Genomic DNA, 14,516 nt, shown 5'->3' with positions numbered 1-14,516 from the left:
TGTGGGAGGGGACCCCAGCGCGAGCCGCGAGCCGCGAGCCGCGAGTCGCTAGCTCCGGACCGGCCCCTCTCTCTCTTCCCTCCCCCCGCCAGCCGGTCTTAGGCCGAGTCTGCGCTGCTCTGAGCCTGCGCACTGCCGAGGGGCGGGGCGGCCAGTGCCGGGAGTTAGGTGCCCGCACCTTAGGTCCTAACCCTCTGCCCCGAGCTTTGACAGCAGGGGGAGGGGCGCAGCTGGGTCCAAGGAGATGGCTGGGATGAGGAAGGAGAGCAGGCAGGAGCCGGACTGGCCAGCCCGGTGGCCCTAGCCAAGGTCCTTGGACCCGTCTGCCACGACCCCCTTGGGCCCTCCTTGTTGGAGCGGAGGGGAGGAAAGAGCTAGAGTTCCCTGGTCTCTGGCCCTAGCTCGCTTGAGAGCCTTGTCCGGATGAGCCCGTCAGAGCTTCATTTGCCGCCGTCATCCAGTATGGGAGTTGGGCCAGGCAAGGGACAGTGGTCTGGGGTGCATGAACTTGCTTTTTACACGATTTCGTTAGCTTCCACTCCTCCGGCTTCCCTTCTAACCCCACGTATTTATATTTATTCATCGCTCTGGGAAGGAGTCCATAGGTTTGGAGCCTGCCGGCCGCCCCCCCCCCCCACCCGAGAAAGGTGAATCCTTGCACTAGAGGACTGCCAGCTTCCAATCTGAGAGGCCGGAGTCATCAGGGAATCCCTCCTTGCGTAGATGGGATCCCCTTTCTCTACTCTCAGCCCCCACTTGCCTTCTGCTCCCCGACGTGCACTAGGATAACTAATGAGCCCCGTAATTTTACTCAGGGAATGGGGAGGGACCCAACGAGGCAGTCCCCTCCCCGCCATTCCCAGAGCACCCTTGCTATATTCAAATTGCAAGTCAGGTGTTGTAGGTCTCCAGGAATTTTGCTTTTCTTTGTAGTCCCAGCTCTTAGCACAGCATTTAGTACACAGTAAGTGCTAAATAAATGGTGACTGCTCGATGTTTTAAATTGAAGGAGTCAGGATCGTCTTAATTCTCGCCTAGCCCTTTTAACCCCAAGGCCCAGAGAAAGGAAATGACTTGCTCCACGGTTTCTCAGCTGCAGAATTCAGATCTTCCGACTCTGAGTTCTCTGCTTGTTTGAATGATCCGCTCTCCAAATTTTGATCTAGAAAGAGACTGGTTCAAGCCTCTTGTGACAGAGATGAGGGAATTGAATCCCTGATTGGAGAAGTGTTTTCCCAAGTCACAGAAATGGTCACAACCAGAACCGACATATGAAGCCTGAGTCTTCAGACTCAACGCGTTGGCTGCTTTCTGTTTCTTCACTTTTCCCTTGCCCCTGACTCATAGACATACAGGAAAGGACTTTTAACTGTAGTCACTAGGATTTGAGTTAGAGATCCTTTAATCTAAGTAAGGTCCCTCTGTTGAGAGAAGTTTTGACTTTTCTAGCAAAAGCAAAAGGAGACAACCAATCTTTTTGGCATGTTTTAAGATACAATTCTGCCCAGAAGCTGAGGGTGGGATGTTAGGGCGATGTCAAAGGGGCCCTTCCAGTCCAATTATTACATAATAGTAATTTAGGTAAGAGCCAATTACCTGATTCATTTCACTATCAGAAACTTGACCCTTAAACCATTGTTTTGAAAGTCCTGGCCAAGAGACAAACCTAGTAATATTTCCAATGATTGCAGAAGTGGTGTAAATTACAGTGGGGGGTGATTTTCACAGCCTGACAAAAGAACTTTTGGCTGTCCTTACAAAATTACTTCCTCCAAAAAGCAAGTTCTCCTTGTGAATGATGTTCAGCGTTATTTTCTTAGGAACATACCTATTGCATGAAATGAGATCTACCTGTACTGATTTACAAGCGCATTCCCAGGGTTTTGTCAAAGCCCGATTCAGAATGAATGATCTAACATTAAGTGTTCCCTCCTCAAACAAGTCTTTGGAATGCCTACCCACAATGATGTTTTGTTTTTTTTTTTAACTTTGAATTCCTCAAGAATCTATATATGAATGCTGTGGCCACCTTGCTACTTACATATTTATTACCTTAGAAGCCTTGTCTAATTGTTTCACTCTTTTAAACTATTTTCCACTCATAACTGGTAGGAGGACCCAGTTTTTCCTTTTGGTATCACTGACCAATATATGTATGCAGCAGGTATTAAAGAATTGTGAACTAAAACAATGAAATAGTACAATTAGAATAGAGTCATCCAAATCGTGAGTATATATTAGAGGGTTTTTGGATAAAAGATTTTAAAAAAATACAAGGTACCTTGCATTTTTATTGCATTTTAATGTTATTGAATTGCTTAGCCAACAAGCACACAAAAGGAAGAATTCTAAAGTACCAAAATTAAAAATGAAATAATACATTCAAATGACATGAACTTTTTGTATATTTTTGAAAAGCTTGATTTCTATTAGAAGATTTAGAGATGTAGAAACATTTAATTTGATTTGCTGCCTCAAATTATATTGTGTGTCTTCTTAAAAGTAATCCAATTTTGGAATGAAAAATCGGTAGGATTAAAGACTGTTCTTGACAAAAATTACCCATTTACCTTTCTATTTTTATTTTATTTTACAATGACTTGTTCCTTACCCTAAAAACAAGAATTTTGATTAAAAAAAAAATAAGACAAAGAATGCTAAATTGAAAGAAACAAAGTCTTCCTTTTAGAAAATTTAAAAATCGTATTTCAGATAAGGTCCCCAAAGAAAAATAATCCACCAAATTATCTTTGGGACCTAATTTCACTGCATGGGGGGAAAGGTCCAAATGAAAGTTGAGTTATTTTCATAATCTGTGGGAAATTATAGAATAGATTCAATAGTCCTGTTTGTAAGAGAACCAAAGATTTATAAGTCCTTAGAAAAATTCCTTTTTCTTCTAAAAGAAAGATAAAGGCAGAGAAATCATAGACTATACAATGTATATTACTAGACTTTTATAATTTCACACAATTTAGTATGTGTGTTTTTAGAGTTAACAAGATATAATAATAATGTAATGATACTTGGAGGAATTAAGGACTCCTGGGAAATGTAGTTACTTGACACCAATTATCTGAGGACAAAAGGCACCTGAGCTAGTTTAGAAATATGTAAACTTGAATTTTGATGCGATTTGCACCTGGAGTCTCTGATATTAAGTGCAATCTATACCAATTGGACAGATTTTTTTTTTATTTTAAATAGCATTGATGGAGAAAATCAAGGCTCTGGAACTAGAGAAAAGTGAGACTTAGTAAACTGTTGTCCTTATATACACACAACACAGAATTTCATACCATCAAAAAATAGGACTCTGGTAAAGAAGAGGGATAAAAGTTACATAGAAAATTCTGGTCTTGCTTATTCCTCCTTTGGTTATGAATTTTGTTTTAAAAATGTAGGTATTCCTCATGTAAACTTGACCACTTATCAAAAACATATTTTAATACATTTACTTAAAAAAAGAAAAAAAATTGTTAGAATTACAACAAATAAATGAATCATGTCAAAATAAACAATAACATTACTTTCAAAACCATATGTTCTAATTCTGGAGCCAGGATTCTGATTTTAAAACTACAATATTAGACTTCAATGAAAACTTTGCAGATGACATAATTACCAACTTGGTACCATTATTAGAAAAACAACTTGAAACAAATGCTTCATATTAGAATTTTTGCAACACTAGAACTGCAACTTTCATTTCCCATAATGTATAAATTACTTTAATGTTTTACTTAGTGTCCTATAAGCTAAGTCAATAGTGAATGGAATGTCAGAACTGAAAAATATCTTTAAAATCATCTAGTATATAACCCTTCCCATTCTTCCCCCATCCTCAGCATTGGGCAAATGATGAAAATGAAGATGAGAGAATATAGTCATTTAATATCAGGCAAAATTTCTGATCCCAGTTCAGTGCCCTTTCCAATAGATTGTATAGATAGATAAATATAGATATGTGGACAGATAGTTATATCTACATATAACATCTACATATATACCTATAAATATATATACATACATATCTATATTATAGAACTCTCATATTTCATGAAAAAAGAACATATAAATGTGTATATATAGTCATTTTGTCAATCCCATTTAGAGTCACTTATGCTCAATATTTTATTATTTAGAGCTGGTTCCTGGGGGAAACTTGCTGTCAACTCAATTCCATTTTTGAAAATTTATCTTTTTCACATTTGTTGTTCTTTATTTTTCATCTAAAATTATTAAAGTTGGAAAGAAAATTTAGAAATCAACTAAACTACAACCCCTAACATACAGATGAAAATATTGAGGCCTAGAGAAGCAAAATCACTCATACATTTTCCCCCCATTAAATTGCTTTTCTTTTATTTTAAACACTGACCCTTGTGACAACTTAATAATTACATAATTCCCAGTAAGGAGGCCACAAAACTCTGAGTTGTTTTAAGAGGTCCATAAACTTAGATTCATACCAAATATTGCCTTGTTGATTTTTAGGTTCCATAAAATATGCAGCATGAAAATATGCTTCCTATAGACTAACTAATAAACAGATTCCCTTCTGTAGATTGTCTCAAAATATGTGTATAACTATATATCTAATGTAGTTTTTTAATTAATAAAATGGGAATTTACTTAAAAGTTACTGAATTCATAGTAGCTTTTGTCATCGTGCATTTTCTCAAGTAGTACAGTTTTTCTTTTGGATGGTTCATGAAATTATTTAATGTCAAAATGGAATTTTTGTTTTTAAAAAGTTTGTTTGGAATTGCCCACAGTAAGGGCTGTAACATTCTTGATTTGCCTAGGTGTGTTGTGACTGAAAACTATTTGTGTGATTTAATAATAGTTTGAGAAATAATCCACCTTTTCTGTAGAATTCTGTATAAGAGGTTCTCTAGAAGGCAACTCTAGAATTAATAAAGTTATGTTTTTGATAGAGTAACTGCAGGCTTGTTTATTGCTTAGGGTAGTTAATATACCCTATACACGCCTAAGGAAAGTTCCTTCAGAACATTAAAAAAAAAATCCACAAATAAAAATACAATCGTAGAGCTCTATTTTCCGTCATATAGACACTGCAAATGAAAAGAAAGAGAGAGAGAGACAGACAGACAGACAGAGAGAAAAAGAGAGAGAGAGAGACAGACAAAGAGAGAGAAAGAGACAGACAGACAGACAAAGAGAGAGAAAGAGAGACAGACAGACAGACAGACAAAGAGAGAGAAAGAGAGAGAGACAGACAGACAAAGAGAGAGAAAGAGAGAGAGAGAGAGAACAATTTTCTCCATTTTAAAATAAATGAAGTGTTTAACACTTAACAGCCTAGGTCAAATTAGTCCACAGAACCAAACTAAAATTCACTCTCTTTTTCTGGAGGTAATCTTTGTAGTTCAGAAATTCCTTTAGGAAATAACTTCCAGCCACATTTCTAACTACCTATTTTCCCTCAAGTTCCAACTTGCTAAAAATTGGGAAAAAGAGAGAGAGAGAGAGAGAGAGAGAGAGAGAGAGAGAAAGAGAGAGAGAGAGAGAGAAAGAGAGAGAGAGAGAGAGAAAGAGAGAGAGAGAGAAAGAGAGAGAGAGAGAGAGAGAGAGAGAGAGAGAGAGAGAGAGAGAGAGAAGAGAGAGAGAAAGAGAGAGAGAGAGAGAGAGAGAACACTAGACTGGGAATCAGGAGAAGTGGGTTCTATTCCCAGTTTTTTAATGTTTCAGCAATATGATTTTAAGCAAATCCCTCAAATTTTCTACCTTAGTGTCACTGCCTATAGAATGAACTGTTTGGACTAGACCATTTCTAAGGTCCCCATTCTAACATTCTATGATTTTCTGAAAATAATATAATATGCTATCTTACATGCCAAAGTCAGGCTCTAGTTAAGCTATTCCTGCCATATAATATGCTTACTGCTTATACAAGGTTGCCTACATTTTTGGTCTCCAAATGAATAAAAGTTGGGAAATCAGATAATTTTTCAAGTATCCTCTCACTTTCAGTGAACCTGAATGCTAACCAAATGCTAACCAAAAAGTTAACATTTATGCTATTGTTAATATTACTACTATGCTATATTTTAGAAGCCTTTTATTTTCCAGGTATTTTTCCTAGAATCAGAGCACTCTTTTGCCTATAAAGTGTCAAAGATACAGTGATGTGTCTTTATTCTCTCCTCCTTTGCTACTCTCTATAGAATCCTTTTTTTCTGTTATGACAATAATGTTATTAGTTATATTATTATGTAATTGTATTGTAAAATTATAATGCTATAATATTAATTTGTATTATAATTATATTAATTAATGATGGAAAAATTGCTACTGATTATAGTTTCTTTTATATTAGGTGCCACCATCATCAGTTCAATTACCTGACATTATTTCATTGTTGTGTTTTCTTAAAGTTTATTTTTTTCAATCACCAAAAACTATCTTCTTTTCCTCCCACATCCCTCCCCTAATTTAGACAGAAAGAAAAATTTTATAAATATGTATAGTCAAGAAAAAAAAAAAGTTTCCACATTGGCCATGTCCAAAAAATATGTCTTATTCTATTATCTGAGTCTTTCACTTCTCTGTTGGGAGATGAGTAGCATGTTTCATCATGAATCCTCTAGAAACTTGGGTGCTCATTATGCTGATTAGAGCTTGTAAGTCTTTCAAAATTGTATTTACAATATTGTCATTGCATAAATTGTTTTCCAAGTTCTGCTCACTTCACTATGTATCTGGGCATACAAGTCATCCTAGCTTTTTGTGAAACTATCCCCTTAATGATTTCTTATAGCATAATAGTATTCCATTACATTTATATACCACAATTTTTGAACCATTCCCCAATTGATAGGTATGTCCTCAGTTTCTGATTCTTTGCCTCCACAGAAAGGGCTATAAATATTTTTGTACATCCTTATTTAGGGTTTGTTTTGCTTAGATCTATTTCCTTAATCGACCCTCTCTCTAATTATCCTTTTTTCTTTTCTTTCCTTCTCCTCTGATTTCTCTACTGAATGAAGTATATTTCTGTAGCCAATTCTAGATGTACATTCTTCTCTCCTTTGATCATTTCAGATGACTCTGAGGAACCTAGATTCTACTTCAAGGTTGTGAGTCTCTACTCTAAGTGCGCTGATGCTTTGGGCAATATCACTCTCAAAAACAGTTAGCAACATCAACATCATTGAGACAGGGCTAGAATAGGGCTAAGATAAGCAAGAAGTTATGACAGGGACCAAGGCAACAACTTATTACAGATGGAATTGAGTAAAAAGGGGGAAAGGGGCCAAAAGCGTAAAATCAATTCTTCCGTGGAATCTCAGGTAGATCAAAGAATTATACTAGAGGGATAATAGAGGAGCAGTCCTGATTCAACGCAGCATTATTCATATCAGAGACAGGCAGATTGAAGTGAGATGCTAAAGGGGGCATGCAGAGGCAAGGATCAAAGTACAGACAGGTGAGATTCCTTTCCTGGAAGAGGTAAATAGCTTGAGGCTGTGTAATCTAAAAGCAGGTACTGAAGTTCCAGCAGAGAGAGTTTTCAAAGGAAATAATGTAAGAGATGCTGAAGGTCAGAGCAGTAACTCGCTAAAGGACACACTGGCAAGTACCATTCAAAGGATATGATTAGTTTTCTTTTTTTTTAAATGATAAAATCCTTTTATTTATTAATATTTTACTCCATAAAATAAAATATACATGTGTTTAAAAAGAAACATATGTTGTTGGGCTTTTGGGGTTTTTTGGTTTTCAGTTTTGGTCAATCAACAACCATTAATCATAGCCTTTAAAAATTGCAAGTAATGTGTCTATTGCTGTTTAACTTGGCAAGTTAAGATGTGTTGTTGAGAGACAACTTGTCTCAAGTAATTTATGATTCTGGACTTCTATTTTGCATTGCCTCGAAATGGTTCTATTTCAGCTCTCCTCTTCTTAATTCCTTATATCTTTGAAAACAATTCTGTGAGTAACCATGTGAGGCATCAAGTCATGAGATCCCTTCAGGTTTTCATTGTCCTACTCACCCACCATTATGGCAGAATGTAACCTAACATTACTTTGTCATTTCATTGGTCCCTCTGGAAAGCATTCCTCTGGCATTTCTCTTCATTTGAATCTATTATTCCTGTCTATTCCCCTGTTAGCCTAGTTCTAGATTATGACTAGTTTTCAAAAGAATGGCAAACATCTAGGGGAAAGGATGGGGGAAAGAGGAGGGAAAAATTGGAACACAAGGTTTTGCAAGGGTCAATATTGAAAAATTATCCTTGCATATGTTTTGAAAATTTAAAAGCTTCAATTAAAAAAATGGCAAATCATAAATAGCTATTTGATTTGTGTAAAGAAGTTGGACTGGGGGCTGGGGGGACAGCTAGGTTGTTCAGTGGATAGAGCACCAGCCCTAAAGTTAGGAGGACCTGAATTCAAATCTGACCTCAGACACTTAACACTGCCTAGCTTTGTGACCTGGGGCAAGTCACTTAGCCCCAATTGCAGAAGAAGAAGAAGAAGAAGAAGGAGGAGGAGGAGGAGGAGGAGGAGGAAGAGGAGGAGGAGGAGGAGGAGGACTAGGGGAATGACTTATCATACTCAAGAATTCATCTGTAAACTTGATAAGAGTATGTCATATTGGAAGTTGGACAAAAATTCTTCATGAGAAACAGAGAACTCTTTTTTTAAAGTTTGTTATTTTTTAATATAGATAGATAGACAGATATAGATATACATACTATCTTTCAAAGTAATGGAATTAATTCCTAAGTACTAAATAATATTTAAAGTTTCCTTCTTATCACAACAGTAGGAATTCTTAAACTAGTGTTTGTGAATTGATTTATTAAAGCATTTTGGTAATGATGTCAGTATGATTGGTTTTCTTTGCAATTCTATATTTTTATTTTATGCATTTGAAATATTATTCTGAGAAAAAGTCCATGGTTTTCACCAAACTTCCAAAAAAAGATTCATGATACAAAAAAATCATTAAGAAGTTCTACTCTAGAAAGGTACATATTATCTGATATTTTACTTTGTTATCTAACTATGCAATTAAAACTTTATACATTTATGTACATATATGCATATATATAGTTCATTTCTCCATGAGTAAAAATCTTTATGGAAATGTACACTTTTACTTTCTTCTGATCTATAATTTTCTCCTAAAAAGAACTGACTGAATATACTTTTCATATAACCAGATTTCAATAAATGGACAAACATTAATTGTTCATGGTTTAAAAGAGCTAATACAATAAAAATGATAATTCTTCCTAAATTAATCTAGTTATTCAATGTTATCCTAACAAAATTACAAAAAAATTTTTTTATTAAGCTAGAAAAAATAATAAAATTCATTTGGAAGAACAAAATATCAAGAATAACAAAGAATTAATGGTAAAAAATGTAAAAGAAGGAGCTTTAACAATACCAGATGTTAAGCTATATTTTACAACAGTAATTACCAAAATTACCAGAATGGAATAAGCATACAATGTACAGTAGTAAATGATTATAATAAATTTGCATTGACAAATGTAAATATTTAAGCTTGTTGGAAGAAGTATACACTATTTGATAAAAAGTTGTTGGGAAACCTTTAAAGCAACCAGGTGGAAATTGGGTATAGACCAATATTTTACACTATTTACCAAGGTAAGGTCAGAATGGATACATGACGTAGATATAAAGGGAGCTATCATAAGAAACCTAGAAGAACATGGAATAAATTATCTATTAAACTTATGAATAAGAAAATAATTTATGAATAAAGAAGGAAACAGAGAACTTTTAAGTGATTTTTTGGTTTAAATTATTAGTGACATTTCTCCTGACCTCTGTGGACAAGTTTGCACCACTCACGGACGCTCACTTTTGATCACTTTCTATTCACCTTTTGTGCAGTGAGATTTCTCTTTTGCAGCACAAGGATATGGCATGGGAGACATACTTGTATATAGTCAGAGATGAAATAAAAAGAATCTTGTTTTCTGAACTCCAATATTCTTTGTAGAAAAAAAGGGATTCCAAATTACTATAAGGTGACTTTACAGCAAAGAAAGGAAACTTTTCAGGCAGCATCAACTTGGAGAGCTGCTTCCTAGGAAACTCCAAGTTCAAGAGTTGCCAAGTTTAAATGGCATCTTCTTGAGAGAAAAGATTCTCTGATATATCCTGCTCTGGACATCCCTAGGACACAACATTTACAGATCTACTTGCCATAAAGCTTGCCTTCCAGGCATCCCTGGAACCAACACTGCAGACTTACAGTCTCTGGTCATGAGATCCTAGACAGCCCTGGAAACACACCACTAACAGGCTTGTTTCTGGAAATGCTGGACTGCCATAACACTGAGACAATACCACCAGAGAGAAGGCTTCAAGATCTCCTGGCCCCATAATTCCTAGAGTAGTTGAGGATTGTGTTCAAACTTCAAGGTCCAACTACCCCTTTCCCAAACTCCAAGAGCCATATACAGAATATGAGGACTTTGTGTCAAGATTTAAGAGCTGTGCTAAGACCTTGAACCTTCTAATCACATATCTTTATATTAGTATTGTTCTTCCCATTCCTTGATGCTCTGCCCACCCAATGGTTAGCTAGTTCTCAGACCTCCCCCAATTGCTGTCCCAATGATCCTCAACCTCTGATTGCCAAAGAGTGAACACCTTTCTCCAATATCTTCTGTCTACTCCCAGGATCCTAGTCTCTTTAATCCTACTCTTTATCAGTGTCCCAGTTGACATTTTTCTGCTAATTTATTATGCTTGTGGAATTCTCACTCCATAATTCACATATTTCTTTTCATTTTAGACCTCTTCCTCTCAAGCTCTTTCCACTTTCTGGCACTCACTTAGATCTGGCTCCATCTAAGTGATGCTGCATCTCTGGCTATCCTTTCCAGTGCTCCTTGTTTCTTTAATCTTTCCCCTTCCCCATAGTCCCATACAGACCAGAATATTCATTGCCACTTTTTATACTCTTTAATACTGTCATCACTTGACAACTATTTTGTGATATTCATTCTAAACAAATTTATCACTCAATCCAGATCCTGATGTCTGTGATTAGCAGAATTCTCACATCATTCTTGCCTCCTCTATAGCCTTCAAACTTTCCCAATCTTTTGACTCCTTTCCTGTAGCCTACAAACAAGTCCATCTCTCTCATTCTTCGAAAACCCTCACCATAGTTTTTTAGTCGATTCCCTAGGATCCTATAAATATAACATCATGCTTGTTGATAGTTTTAGATAGCAGAATCTATCTTCTTGAAATCTCTGCATCATTTAATATTGCTCTACTCTCCCCTCCTTTTCAAGGCACTCTACCCTGGTTTTCCTCCTTTCAGCTTAACTATTTCTTCTTTGTCTCTGTTGCTAGATCATCATCCATATCAAACTCACTAACTTTGAGTGTCCCTCTAAGGCTCTGTGTTGGGCTCTCTTCTTTTTTCCTCTATTCTTTCAGTTGGTGATCTCATCGTTCTCATAGGTTCAATTATTCTATACAAATGATTCCTACAGTGACATGTCCAGGACTAGTTTCTTTCCTGAAATCCTCTTCTGTATTACTATTGGACATTTTGACTTCTAGATCTCTCTGAAAGAGAATCTGTCTTCTCCTCCTGAACTCACTCTTCTTCACGTTAAAATATGAGCTCTTTGAATGCAGTAACTATCATACTTTTCTATTTGTATCCTCACCCCTTAGCATAGTGCTTGGTACATAGGAAGAACTTAATAAGTGCTTCCTATATTTATGTAACATGAACTTCCTGCTTTCACTGTCAAGGACACCATCATTCATCCAGTTACCCAGGTTGATGATCTCAGTGTCATCCTCAACCCCTTAGTCTCCCTTATCCTACATATCCAATCAGAAATCTTGTCATTTCTATTTCTGCTACATTTTTTTTCCTCTGTACTCACAAAGACACCGCCCTAATTCACACTCTTGTCACTTTTTTCCTGGACTTCTGCACAGAGATGACACAGTGGATAGAACAGGAGGCAAAGAATCAGGAAGACCTTAGTTCAGGTATGGACTCAAATACTTATCTGGGTAAGTCACTTAACCCCCATTTACTTCAGTTTCTTCATGATTGATTGTCCCCATGCCTAGAATGTTTTCTCTATTTTATCTCTACCTCTTAGAATCCTTGCTTTCCTTCAGATTCAGCCTATGTCCTGCAGGAACCTGCTCCTGGTCCTTCCTTCCCCTTGACACTAACTTCTATTGCCTTCATCTTTAAGGTAAATTTGTATCAACCTTGTATATACTTATACATATCCATATTGACTTTCCCATTAGAATATAAGCTTCTTCTTTTTTTAAAATTTTATAATAACTTTTTACTGACAGAACCCATGCCAGGGTAATTTTTTACAACATTATCTCTTGCACTCACTTCTGTTCCGATTTTTCCCCTCCCTCCCTTCACCCCCTCCCCTAGATGGCAAGCAGTCCTATATATGTTAAATATGTTGCAGTATATCCTAGATACAATATATGTTTGCAGAACCAAACAGTTCTCTTGTTGCACAGGAAGAATTGGATTCAGAAGGTAAAAATAACCCGGGAAGAAAAACAAAAATGCAAACAGTTTACATTCATCTCCCAGTGTGCTTTCTTTGGATGTAGCTGCTTCTGTCCATCATTTATCAATTGAAACAGAGTTAGGTCTCTTTGTCAAAGAAATCCATTTCCATCAGAATACATCTTCATACAATATCGTTGTTGAAGTGTATAATGATCTCCTGGTTCTGCTCATTTCACTTAACATCAGTTCATGTAAGTCTTTCCAAGCCTCTCTTTTTCATCCTGCTGGTCATTTCTTACAGAACAATAATATTCATAACATTCATATACCACAATTTACCCAGCCATTCTCCAATTGATGGGCACCCATTCAAGAATATAAGCTTCTTAAAGGCAAGATCTGTTTTGCTTTTGACTTTGTATCCCTAGTGTTTAGCAGAGTACTTAGCACAGAGTAGTTTCTTTATAAATGCTACCTGATTGGTTAATTGACCAAAGGAAATAAATTGTTCCCATGTAAAGCCTCCGCTCATTTTAAAGATTCAGCAGAATCTGAAACAGAAAGGCAGTATAGATTATAGCAAATTAGCATCTAGCAGAGCAGCTTCCAGATCTTAATAGCAGAGCATTATCAGAAATTATAAACCAAGGTCAGCAAGCAGAGCATGAAGACATTGGCAAATCTGTAGTTTCAGGGGTGTGAGTTGTCCCTCAGTAAACAGGCTTTGATCACACTTATTCCTAATCTTCATATGCCTCTCCCATGTTTATCCTAAGGATTTCTTATGTGAAAATGAACCCCAAGTTTATGAGAGAGATATTTTGTTGCTACTTTTCTAATAAGCCATTTTACTAAGTTTACCTTGCTAATTTATGTTTTCTGGCTGATTATTAAAAGTAAACACATCAATAGGAGCTTGTGAACTAGAGTTTTAGGAAATATGGTTCCAGAGAGTACTTGGAATCTGGCATAACCATTCTATAGAACTTATCCTGCAAGAGGATGCTTTTTATATATATAAAGATGCTTTATTTGAAAACCTGCTTAATATCACTCGTTAGGAAGAGAAATCCTAATTAAAACAGGATTTTAATTTTAATTTTAAAAAATAAAAAATTTTCACCTCACACTCTACAAAAATGGCAAAATTATTCAAGTACTCATAATTGCAATTCATCCATAACTGCCATTTTGTTCACTTCTCATTTGTGTTCTCCCAGAAATTTTGTCACAGAGTTATCCCATTTTGGGGGTCTGATTTACTTTCTCCTGGCTTTGCAAAAAAAACCTCAAAAACAACCTCCCCCCAAAAACAAACAAACAAGAAAACCAGTGATGCACTAAGGTTGGCATTCAATGTAAATGGAACTGCAGGTCTGTCAGTCAATAAACATTATTAATTCCTTGTGATTTGTCTTCTTATCCAGGGTTATAAAACAAGTTTGTGGTAGAGAAACTATGTCAAACAGCTACATTGAATCAATTTGAACAGAAGGAAAAAGCTGACAAAAAAATCTTATGTTTTAGAATATCAGAATACCTCTCCCCATCCCAACCTATCAGGTCTCATCAAGATGCCTCTGCCCATCTCAGGAGTGCCTCCCCCTATTATATTATCCCCCTCTCCAGTGGTTCATCCCACCCTGTCAGAGTCCCGTTCCAGCTCTCAGCACCCTGACTCCGCCCCTGCCTTAGTCCACCCCCTGAGTCTGAGCCATGTGTATATATGTCATTGAGAACTCACATTGTTTGCTGGATTCTTGGAGACGATAGTCTCACCCTGGGACCAAACCATGGATCCATTTGGTCCCAGTAAATTTCTCCCTTTTAAATAAATTATTAAATAGTCTCTAATCGCTATCTTGCCTCAGTTTCTCCGGCATTACACATCTAAGGCAATTCCAAAAGACTCATGATGGAAAATGCTATCCACATCTAAAGAAAGAACTATGGAGTCCAAATGCAGATCAAAGCATAC

Source organism: Antechinus flavipes, chromosome 4 (genome assembly GCF_016432865.1).
Source record: "Antechinus flavipes isolate AdamAnt ecotype Samford, QLD, Australia chromosome 4, AdamAnt_v2, whole genome shotgun sequence".
In the NCBI taxonomy this organism is placed as follows: domain Eukaryota; kingdom Metazoa; phylum Chordata; class Mammalia; order Dasyuromorphia; family Dasyuridae; genus Antechinus; species Antechinus flavipes.
This window is presented reverse-complemented; position numbering follows the sequence as displayed.